Here is a 10,156-nt window from a genome sequence, read left to right as displayed (position 1 = left end):
TCAGAACAGAGCAAGGAAACACTGCATGGTTCAAAATTGGGAAGGGTGTATGCCAGGGATGTGTCCTATCTCCATACCTTTTCAACCTGTATGCAGAGCAGATTATCTGGGAAGCTAGGCTATATGAGGAGAAGTGTGGCATCAGGATTGGCATCAACAATCTATGTTATGCAGATGACACAACCCTGCTTCCTGAAACTGAGGAGGACCTGATACACTTGCTGTAGAAGGTCAAGGACTGCAGCCTTCAATATGGATTGAGGCTCAATATCAAGAAAACGAAGATTCTCACCACTGGACCAATTGGCAGCATCAGGATGGATGGTGAAGACATTGAGATTGTTAATAGCTTTAGTTTGCCTGGCTCCACAGTCAACACTCTTGGCACCAGCAGCTAGGAAATTAAAAGATGTATTGTGATAGGAAAGTCTGCTGTTACAGACCTCTCCAAAGTACTGAAGAGCAATGGTGTCATTCTGGAGACTAAGGTGCACCTGATACAAGCAATGGTCTTTGCAATCACTTGTGATACATCAGAGAACTGGACAATGACTAGGGGTGATAGAAGGAGAATTGATGCCTTTGAGCTGTGGTGTTGGAGAAGAGTATTGAATATACCATGGACTGCTAAGAAAATGAATAGTTTCATCCTAGAGAGGATGAAACCAGGCTGCTCCTTGGAGGCAAGAATTCTGAAGCTTCATCTGACATACTTTGGACATGTTGCAAGGATGGACCAATCCTTGGAGAGGGATATCATGCTTGGGAGGGTAGAGGGACAGCGCAGGAGGAGAGGACCCTCTATGAGGTGGATTGATTCAATGACTGGGGTAATTGGGGTAGGTGTGTCAGAGACAGTGAGATTGGCACAGGATAGAGCAGGGTTTAGGTCTGTTGTACAAAGGGTCACTATAAGTCACAGGCAACTTGATGGCACATAACAACAACAAGAAGTATAAATAAGAGGCAGAAAAGACAAAATCAAATGGATGTAAGTGTATATTTAAGAGGTAACAAAACCAGGTCATTATGACTGATTAGCTGTGAAGAGCATAGAAGAAGAGGAATAGAAATTGGCCCTGAGTTTTGACTCCAGTGACCAGGAGGATGATGGTGTTAAGTGCCCAGAGAGGACAAGGAGGAGGAGAGGAGGCTTATAGACTACAAGAGAGAAGGCAGGCTCTAGTCAAGAGACATAGAGTTAAATATGCTCGAGGTATACCTATGGGCAGTTAGCTGTATGCATCTGGTGTTTAGTGAGATATCTAGGCTTAAGCTATGGATTTGGGAGCCATTGCTAGACTTGAAAGCAGCAGGAATGAGTGAACTCTCCTAACAGAAGAGTAATGATGGGAGGAGGACTAAGGGCAAGACTTGAGAGCATCAACATTGATGTGAGTGGCAGAAAAAATAGCAGGTAGTGGATGGAACCAAGAGGAAGATGCTAGAAAGAAATGAAGAGAAGCAGAAAAGACCAATGTCCAGAAACTCAATGGAATAAAAAAGGTCAAGAACAACAACTGTCAAATGATGACCCAAAAGTGTCCACTCAATTTAACATCAAAGTAATTTCTGTGCCAGTGCAGGGGAGAGCCCAAAATGAAGGGATTGAGGAGTAAATCAATTGAAGTGAGAAAGAGATCACTAAGTGTGGACAAAATTTTGAATAAACTTGGCTAGAAGTTTAAAAGGAAATCATGGTAACATCCAGGAAAGGCCTCAGGACTCAAGGTTGTTATTGTTATGTGCCAAGGAGTCATCTGCAACTCATAGTAACCCTATGCTTAATAGTTCTGAACCCTACCCTATCCTGAGCCAGTCTCACTGACTCTGATACACTTACCTACACAGCCCCCGTTACTCTGTCAATCCATCTCATCTGGCATCTTCCTCTTTTGTGCTGTCCCTCCACCCTTCCAAGCATGATATCCTTCTCCAAAGATTGATCCTTCCTGGCCACATAATGCTTCAGGGATTTGTTGTTGTTTTGGGGTGCCATTTAGTTATGCGTATTATCTGTAATCACCAGTACTAAAAAAACAGAGGGACTGAAAAAGCTCTGCTGGGGAATGTTGGGGAGGAAGGGAGGACCTCTGGCCTGAACAGATTGCCTAAGCTCCGGATAAGTGCAAGCTTCCCGATGGCCTTTAATATAGGGTAGAGAAAGCTCCCCTGTGTTTGGCTGTACCAGCTTGAGAAAGCTCGCCACTTGGGAAGACGGCTGCTGCATCTGTTGAGCTGGGAGTGGTCCACACGAGGCTGAGGTTCTTCTAACCAATCCACATGTCCCATGTCTGTAAGCCCACCCTATCTTGTCTTCCTGTTTACTTGTTCATATATAAGTATGCTGCAGGCCCCAATAAAATTGAGCTGAATTGACTATCTGATCCTCTCCCAGAGTGGTGTATATCTGTTGTGCTTACCCACATCAGGGTGTCGCTTTTGGTTGCTGGCAAACGGACAGCAACAAAGCTCAGTTGACAATACAGGAGAACACAGGGTTAAGAATTATGAAGACCATCAATCTTATCGTCACACCAGAAAACAAAGTCTTCTGAAAAACCTCATATATTCACCTTTCTGTTATTTGGACTCTATTTGACATTTCATGTTCTTTGTTGAAACTGTCAAGCTGGAGCTCACTCCTCCTTGCCGCACATCCCTTCTTCCTCCAGCCAATTTTTCCATTCTCTGACTATTAAGGTGGAAACTCGGAAGTGAGTTAACTGGTGATCAAAATACAAGATGTTCTTCTGGAAGGAGGAATGAGTGCTGAGCTTCCAATGGAAACATCCCCATGCCAGGGCTTAGGGGAGGGTCAGTGTGTGATAGCTATGAGGATATACACTTTTCCATCTAGGATGCCCCAAAGTACATTTTCAGGTTCAATTGTACAGACATGTCTGTTACGTCATTCACGTTTTCCCCAAGTTACTCACTGAACTATCCAGGCCTGATCTGTGTTTCTACTGCTCATCTCTCTGAAAAGTACAAATAATCTTTTTTTACTTCAACAGATATTCACTAGATACCACATGCCAATTCTCTGCCATACTTGAGGGGAAAGCAGAGAAATGTGCCAGGCAAGGTCCTATTCTCACAGAACTTACAAATGGGTGAATGGTATTAATTCAACAATCCAATGATAACTTCACAGGCTGTGTAGAGAAATGCGCACAATGGCATGAGATCCTGTAACAGGAAGATTGAGATTTAGGAGAGAAGGTGGGGAAGGCTGAGTGAGAAAATAAATCTGCATGGAATGGGAACAATACAGGTGTTCTTGCTAGGTGCTGTTGAGTTGACTATGAATCATAGCAACCTTAAGGACAACAGATCTGAACTTTGTCCTATCCTGTGCCATTATCACAATCTTTGTCATATTCCAACCTATCACTGAAGTCACTGTGTCAATCCATCTTGTTGAATAGAGATGAGTAGGCATCAGCCATGTGAATACAGTGGTTTTCTATGCTGTGTAAAAAGCTACCACAAACTTAGCAGCTTAAAACAGTATGGGTATTGATTGTCTCATTGTTCTGTGTGTCAGGAGTCAATGCTTGGTTTTTCTGATTCCTCGGCAAGACTGCAAACAAAGTGTCATCCAGGACTGAGTTCTCACAGGGAAGGATCCCCAGCCAAGCCCACTCAGACTGTTGGCAGAGTTCTTTTCCTCAGAGTTCATGACAGCTGCTTTTTCAAAGCTAGCAGCAAAGGGAAAGGGACTCTGGAGTGGATCTGCTAGCAAAATAGTCTCAGTAATATAGTCACACCAGTGACATCCTATCACCTTTGCATATTCTAATACTGAGAAGTAAGTCACGTCCTATCTGTACTCAAGGATGAGAACATGAGAAAGTGAGTGTCCTGGTCATTACATTAATGTCTGTTCACCAGAAACAACAATGAGGCAAAGAAATAGCATGTGCCAAGGCCCTGTGGCAGAAAGAAGTATGGATCACATGGAGACTAAAAGTACAGAGAGACAAAGAGTGAGAAGATCAGACTATGTAGGGCCCAGTTCAAGACTTTGATCTTTATTCAAAGAGTAATGGAAAGCCAGGGAAGAACTAGTAATGATGGAATCCAGCATTCACTGCTACCTTGGATCTGACTCTCATTCAGTGTAATGGGCAAATAACCCATCAGAAAACTCAACTTCAAGGAGCTATACTCCACGTGATCTGTCCTGTTCCTCACTAAACCCAGAGCTGGGGACATAGTAGACTCTGAGCAAGCACTTATGAATGAACTGTAGGAAAGCTGGAAGGCAGGTCGCTATAGCAGGCATTCCCAGAGCCATTCTTAAGAACCAAGCTGCCCATAATCGAGCCAGTCTTCTGCCCTGCACCTCCCAGCGTCCACCCAGCCATTGTGAAAGGATTCCCACTGAAAATTCTCAGCCCCACCCCAGAGAGGACAGAAGTTCCTCGGGGCAGAGCACCTCTTGCCTTAACTTGGCAACCCCCACCTTTTGGCTCCAAGCCTCCAAACACCATGTGCCCTGCCTCTGGCCCAAGGTATGACACACCCTTCACTGTTTTGATGACAGTGCATTTCCATTTCAAAAATGTTCTCCCTGCTTGGGGCTCAAGCAGATGTCATCAGATGGGTTGTGGCATAAAGTATGTAACCCCCGCTCCCACCCCGGCCATGGAGGTGACCCTGCAGCATGTGAAAAAACACTGTCCCCACAAAACATCTAGGAAATATCAAGATAGAGCTAGAGAAAGACAGTAACTATAAGTGCTGAACTGTAAATAACCAGATTATCAAACTGGTTTCCACAGAGGACTGTAGCCAAGTAACTTTGAACGAGTCCTGTCTAATTTTCAGAAGTCTACAGCCACAGATGAAAGGCTTCTCCTACCAAGATCTCGAAAGGAGAGAAAACACTCAATCCAAAGCACAACCCCTTCAGAATATCTGACAGACAGACAGACAGATACAGCTATCTTGCTGCCTCTCCCTACCTCAAGTGACCCTGCTTGGATCCATTTTTGTGGCTGATCAGCCAGAGATCTTGATCTTGCAAGTCTTCTTATCTGAGAAGAGCACTTGGAGAATGCAGGATTATACCTCCTGTTTTTCAGATGAGAAAACAGGTTCAGAGCTCAGGGCCACTCAGCATTTAAACCCAGACATGTCCCAACAACTGGGAAGTTTTTAGAAGATACGACAGTTTTTCTTTGGCAAGTTAGCTTTTCTGAGTATGCTTTTTCTTCTGCAAAGCGGGCATAATAATACCTATTTTGTATGCTTGTTGTGTCAGAAATAAGCTCTTTAATAGGCCCAGTACAGTGCCTAACACAGCCCAGATGCTTATAAATGTTATCTGTTGTTATTATTATTCCCTTCAGAACACATCCTGTTTCTTAAGTTTCAAGAGCTCAGGAAATAGATGATGCTCACACTTCCAAAAGAGTCCAGTGCATTTAAGGACAAATGGTTGTATGCAAGACGCACCTTGAAGTCATTACAGTAGGTGCACATCAGGGGGTATTGTATAAAAAAAGCCACCAGAAGCTAAAGGTCTAGTCTCACTCCACAGTCCTGGCTGTATGACTTCTGAAAAGCTACTTGCCTTCTTTAACCCTCAGTTTCTTCATCTGTAAAATGTGGATAATAAGGGTAACAAGCGACCTGCCCACATCACAGGGCGTAGCTTCGACTAAATGAGATAATGGTCATGAAAATGCTTTCTAAAGTGGAAAAGTGTTACCTCAACACAAGGGGCTATTATCTGTCTTTATGATGATAAAGATCTATGTGGGTGGCTACACTATAGGGTGTGGGCACACTCCTTCTCTGCCCCTGGGAAACATGGAACCAGGGAGCAGGGGCCACAGGCAAGTGCAAATGCAAGTGCAAGTGAGTGTGAAAGAATGAATGAGTTTCAGGAAGCCAGGTGGTTAAAAAGAGAAACTGAAGGCCATAGAAAGGCACCCCAGGATCTGGAGACACTTAGATCACCTTCATTTTTTAAAAAAATCATTACATTAATTTTTCAATGTGAAGACAGATTCACTCAAACTATGGAACATTTTCCATTATCCACCCTGGCAGTTTGAGGACTAAGGCATGCCTGATTAAGGCCATGGTCTTTTCAATCACTTGCTATGCATCTAAGAGCTGGACAATGAATAAGAATGAGAAGAGAAAAGTTAATGCCTTTGAACTGTGGTGTTGACAAAGAGGGCTGAACATCCTAAAGACTGCCAAAAGAACAAACAGATACATCGTGGAGAAAGTGCAGTCAGAGTGCCACTTTGGAGGCAGAGAAAACAAAGCTTCATCTCACATACTTGGGCATGTTCTTAGGAGAAATTATTCCTTGGAGAGGAACATCATGCTTGGAAATTAGGAGGGTCAGTGAAGGAGAGGAAGACCTTAATCCAGGTGGATCCACTCAGTGACTGCTGCAGTAGGCTCATGTGTGTCAGAGGTGGTGAGGATGGCACAGGATAGGACAGGGTTCAGATCTGTTGTTCATAGAGTTGCTATGAATTATACTTGACCCAATGGCACCTAACAACAACAAATCCTGCTGGTACATCAGGGATGGATCTAGCTAACGCTTTATTTGTGGGTTCACAATTACATCCACAGCTTGCATGTCCCTAGCTCTAGAGAGACCATCATTCAGAGACTATCCCCAAGAGGCTTTCCTCGTTCCCCATGGTAGGCAATAGATGAACAGGCAGAGAGATAGATTTTTCTTCTAGATTCACACCTGCTAAACAAACAAATTGTGGTACACCCATAAATAGACCAGTGCTGTTGTTAGGTGTCTATCCAGGCTCACAGCTAGCCTAGGACAACAGATTGACACCTTGCCCAATCTGGTACCCTTCTCACAGTCTCTGCTGTGTTTGAGCCCATGTTTGGAGTCACTGAGTTAACCCATCTTGAGGAAGCTCCTCCTTTTTCTGTGCTCTCTACTTTATCAGGCATGATATCCTTCTCCAGGGTCTGGCTCTTCTAAAGGATGTGAAATGAAGTTTCACCATCCTCCCTTCTGAAGAACAGGGCAAGGAACAAACCTAAGACAGATTTGTTTGTTCCTCTGTCATCCAATATTCTTCACTAACATTATAATTCAAATACATCAGTTTTTCTTTGTTTTTTTCCCCCTTGGTTATTTAGCTTTCTAATGCAAAGTAAAACATTGAAAAATATCAGGGCTTGGGTCAGAAGCACCTTAGTCCTTAGAAGGGTGTCTTTTAAAAATACTTTAAAGAAGTCATTTGTAGTACATTTACCAAAGAATACTATTCAGTAACAAAAAGAAAGTTGTCAAATTAAATCCAACAGCTGTCTGAAAGGCAAAAGATAAGGCAATCTGCTCTGTCTAGATCTACAGCCTTGAAAACCCAGTTCTCCTCTGACCTATCTACAGGGTCACTTTGCATCAGAATTGATTTGCCGGTAGTGTGTCAGCCATAAAAAAGGAGGAGCTGCTGATACAAGCAACACATTACACTGAGTGAAAAAAGTCATATATCAAACAGTGCCCAGAGTAGGACTACATTTCTAAATTCTATACTTAGAAAGTTTTAGAATGGACAAAGCTATAGTGGATAGTGGTAGAAAGAGGACCCATGATTGCGTGAGGCTTGGACTTGAGGCAGACAATGATTGTAAAAACAGTACAAAGGAACTTTAGAGGTGTTGAAAATGTTCTCTATCTTGATTGTTGTAATGTTTGCAAGGATGTCACAATAAGTGTGCTCTCAATTGCTAACCTAAAGATCAGTAGTTCAAACTCACAAGGGAATGAGGCCAGGGTGTATGGACAGATCTCCTTCCCTTAAGATTTCAGGAGGTATAAATTTAAGAAAATGGGGTAGAAACAATATCGGTAGAGAGAATGGGACTTGTGATAGAACATGAGGAAGAATGTAACTATTGTTACTGAATTGTACGTGTAGAAGTTGATGAGACTAAGTGTTTGTTCGTCAATAACCTAAAAATTGCAACCCAGACAACCTTAAGTTTCACTCTGTAACGTCGGAGGGACCGATGGGTCAGAATCATCTCAACTGCCTCAGACAACAACAAACATCTTTTAAAGCTCATTGACATTTAAAAGAGGTGCATTTTATTATATGCATATCACACCTTAAGATAGCTAAAAACCAAAAATCTCCTCTGAACAGAAACCATAAAGGGCCTCTTGTCCCCCTAGGCCTTCCTGTTCATGAATGTGTCTAAGGTTCATCTCTAGACCTTCCATTTTGTTGTTGTTATGTGCTGTCGAGTCACCTGTGACTCATAGCGATCCTATGTACAACAGCTCTGAACCTTGCTCTATTCTGAGCCAACTTTATTGTCTCTGACACACCTACCTCCATTTCCCCAGTCACTGAGCAAGTCCATCTCACCCAGGATCTTCCTCTCTTTACACTGTTCCCTCCTCCTTCCCAAGCATGATGTCCCTCTCCAAGGACTGGTATCTTCTTTTTTTTTTTTTCCTATAATTATATTTTATTAATTTTCATAAACATTTACAGAGATTTTGGGCTTCCACTCATTCATTGTTGCACTATTCTCTCTACCCTCCTCCCAGTTTGTTCTTGTCCAAATGCCACAGTGCTTGTCAAAGCCAGTTCTGATTAATCTTCTTTGTCAGTGTGTCCTTTGCCATTCCCTATCACTCCTCCCTGAGAGAGACTTCACCCTGAGTCATAAGGAAAAGGGGATGGCGTATTCTCTTAGCTACTTCCTGCTGAAAAGGGACGCTGTGGGTTTCAGGGTGAAGATCTTCTCTCACTACTCTAAAGGGCCCCTTTGGCAGTAGGAAACACATAGACTATTATGGAGATTGATTTTGGAATTTAGATGCACTCTTATTGATTGTGCTTGGCTGTACATGTTCATATCCTTGAAGATGTATCATGGGGGTGTTGCAACCTAGAAGACACAAATTTGACTAACAAGTTATAAGTACATGAGTCCAAAAATTATGGAAAAGTAAAAGAAAAGATTCTTTCATTGTTTTACAAACCCTCCCCCAGGTCCCCTCCACTATGTAGCCCTCGCTCTAGTCTCCTGTGATGACAGAAATACCTAGTTATATCTCTCTTTTAAACGGTTCTCTCCCTCCTCTGTTTCAGTGCAGTATACATTATTGAACCCATCTTACTCAGTCTCTCCCCAACCCCAAGGACAGTCCCATTCTACAACAGTGGCATCATGTAATATTTGTCCTTTTGTGACTGGGATAAGGACTGGTATCTTCTTGCAACATGTCCAAAGTATGTCAGACAGAGCTTCAGAACCCTTGCCTCCAAGAAGCAGACTGTTTTCACTCTTTCCAGGATAAAACTGTTTGTTTTCTTAGCCATCCATTGTATATTCAATATTCTCCTCCAGCACCACAGCTCAAAGATATCAATTCTCCTTGTATCATCCCTAGTCATTGTCCAGCTTTCTGTTGCATAGCACATAATTATGAAGACCATGGCCTGGATCAGGCGCACCTTAGTGTCCAGACTGACATCATTACTCTTCAGTACTCTAGAGATGTCCCTGACAGCAGACTTTTCCAGTGCGATTCATCTTTTCATTTCCTGGCTGCTGGTACTAAGAGTGTTGATTGTGGAACCAAGCAAACTAAAGCTGCTAATGATATCAATCTCTTCACCATCTATCATGATCCTGCCAATCTGCCCAGTGGTGAGAATCTTTGTTTTCTTGATGTTGAGCCTCAATCCATATTGAAGGTTGTAATCCTTGACCTTCTGCATCTTTTGGTTCCCCTCAGTTTCAGCAAGTAGACCTTCCATAAACTTCAAAAAAGACAAGACAAACGTTGACCACAGGCTGGTTCTTTGCTAGGTCCCTGGCAGCTAAGGGGTGGAAAGAACCCAGACATCACTCTTGGGGGATGCCACTTGCACAGGCGAACAGTGCTCACAGAAAGTGTGGATACTGGTCACTGCAGGGTGGACAAGGGATATGGGTGTTTAGAAAGAGAGAAACTACCTAGTCTGGGGAGCGAAGGTCAAGGAAAATTGCACCTTGGCTGGCTGGCTGGTCTATTGCTATATTCTCCTACCCTGCTTGGCATTTCCTAGCATGAAACAGATGGTCAATAAACTTTTTTTTTAAAATATTTTTTTATTTTATTTTATTATTTTTATGTGTGTGTACC

At 42.9% G+C, this 10,156-nt stretch overlaps 1 protein-coding gene across 1 annotated transcript in view; it reads left to right on the top strand.

Annotated features, from left to right (window-relative positions):
- Nucleotides 1-10,156, top strand: part of EIF4EBP2 (eukaryotic translation initiation factor 4E binding protein 2) — a 29,744-nt gene that overhangs the window by 1,085 nt on the left and 18,503 nt on the right. The window lies entirely within an intron of this gene.

Source organism: Elephantulus edwardii, unplaced genomic scaffold (assembly GCF_000299155.1).
Source record: "Elephantulus edwardii isolate Elephantulus edwardi_28Jun2011 unplaced genomic scaffold, EleEdw1.0 scaffold00074, whole genome shotgun sequence".
In the NCBI taxonomy this organism is placed as follows: domain Eukaryota; kingdom Metazoa; phylum Chordata; class Mammalia; order Macroscelidea; family Macroscelididae; genus Elephantulus; species Elephantulus edwardii.
This window is presented reverse-complemented; position numbering and strand designations above follow the sequence as displayed.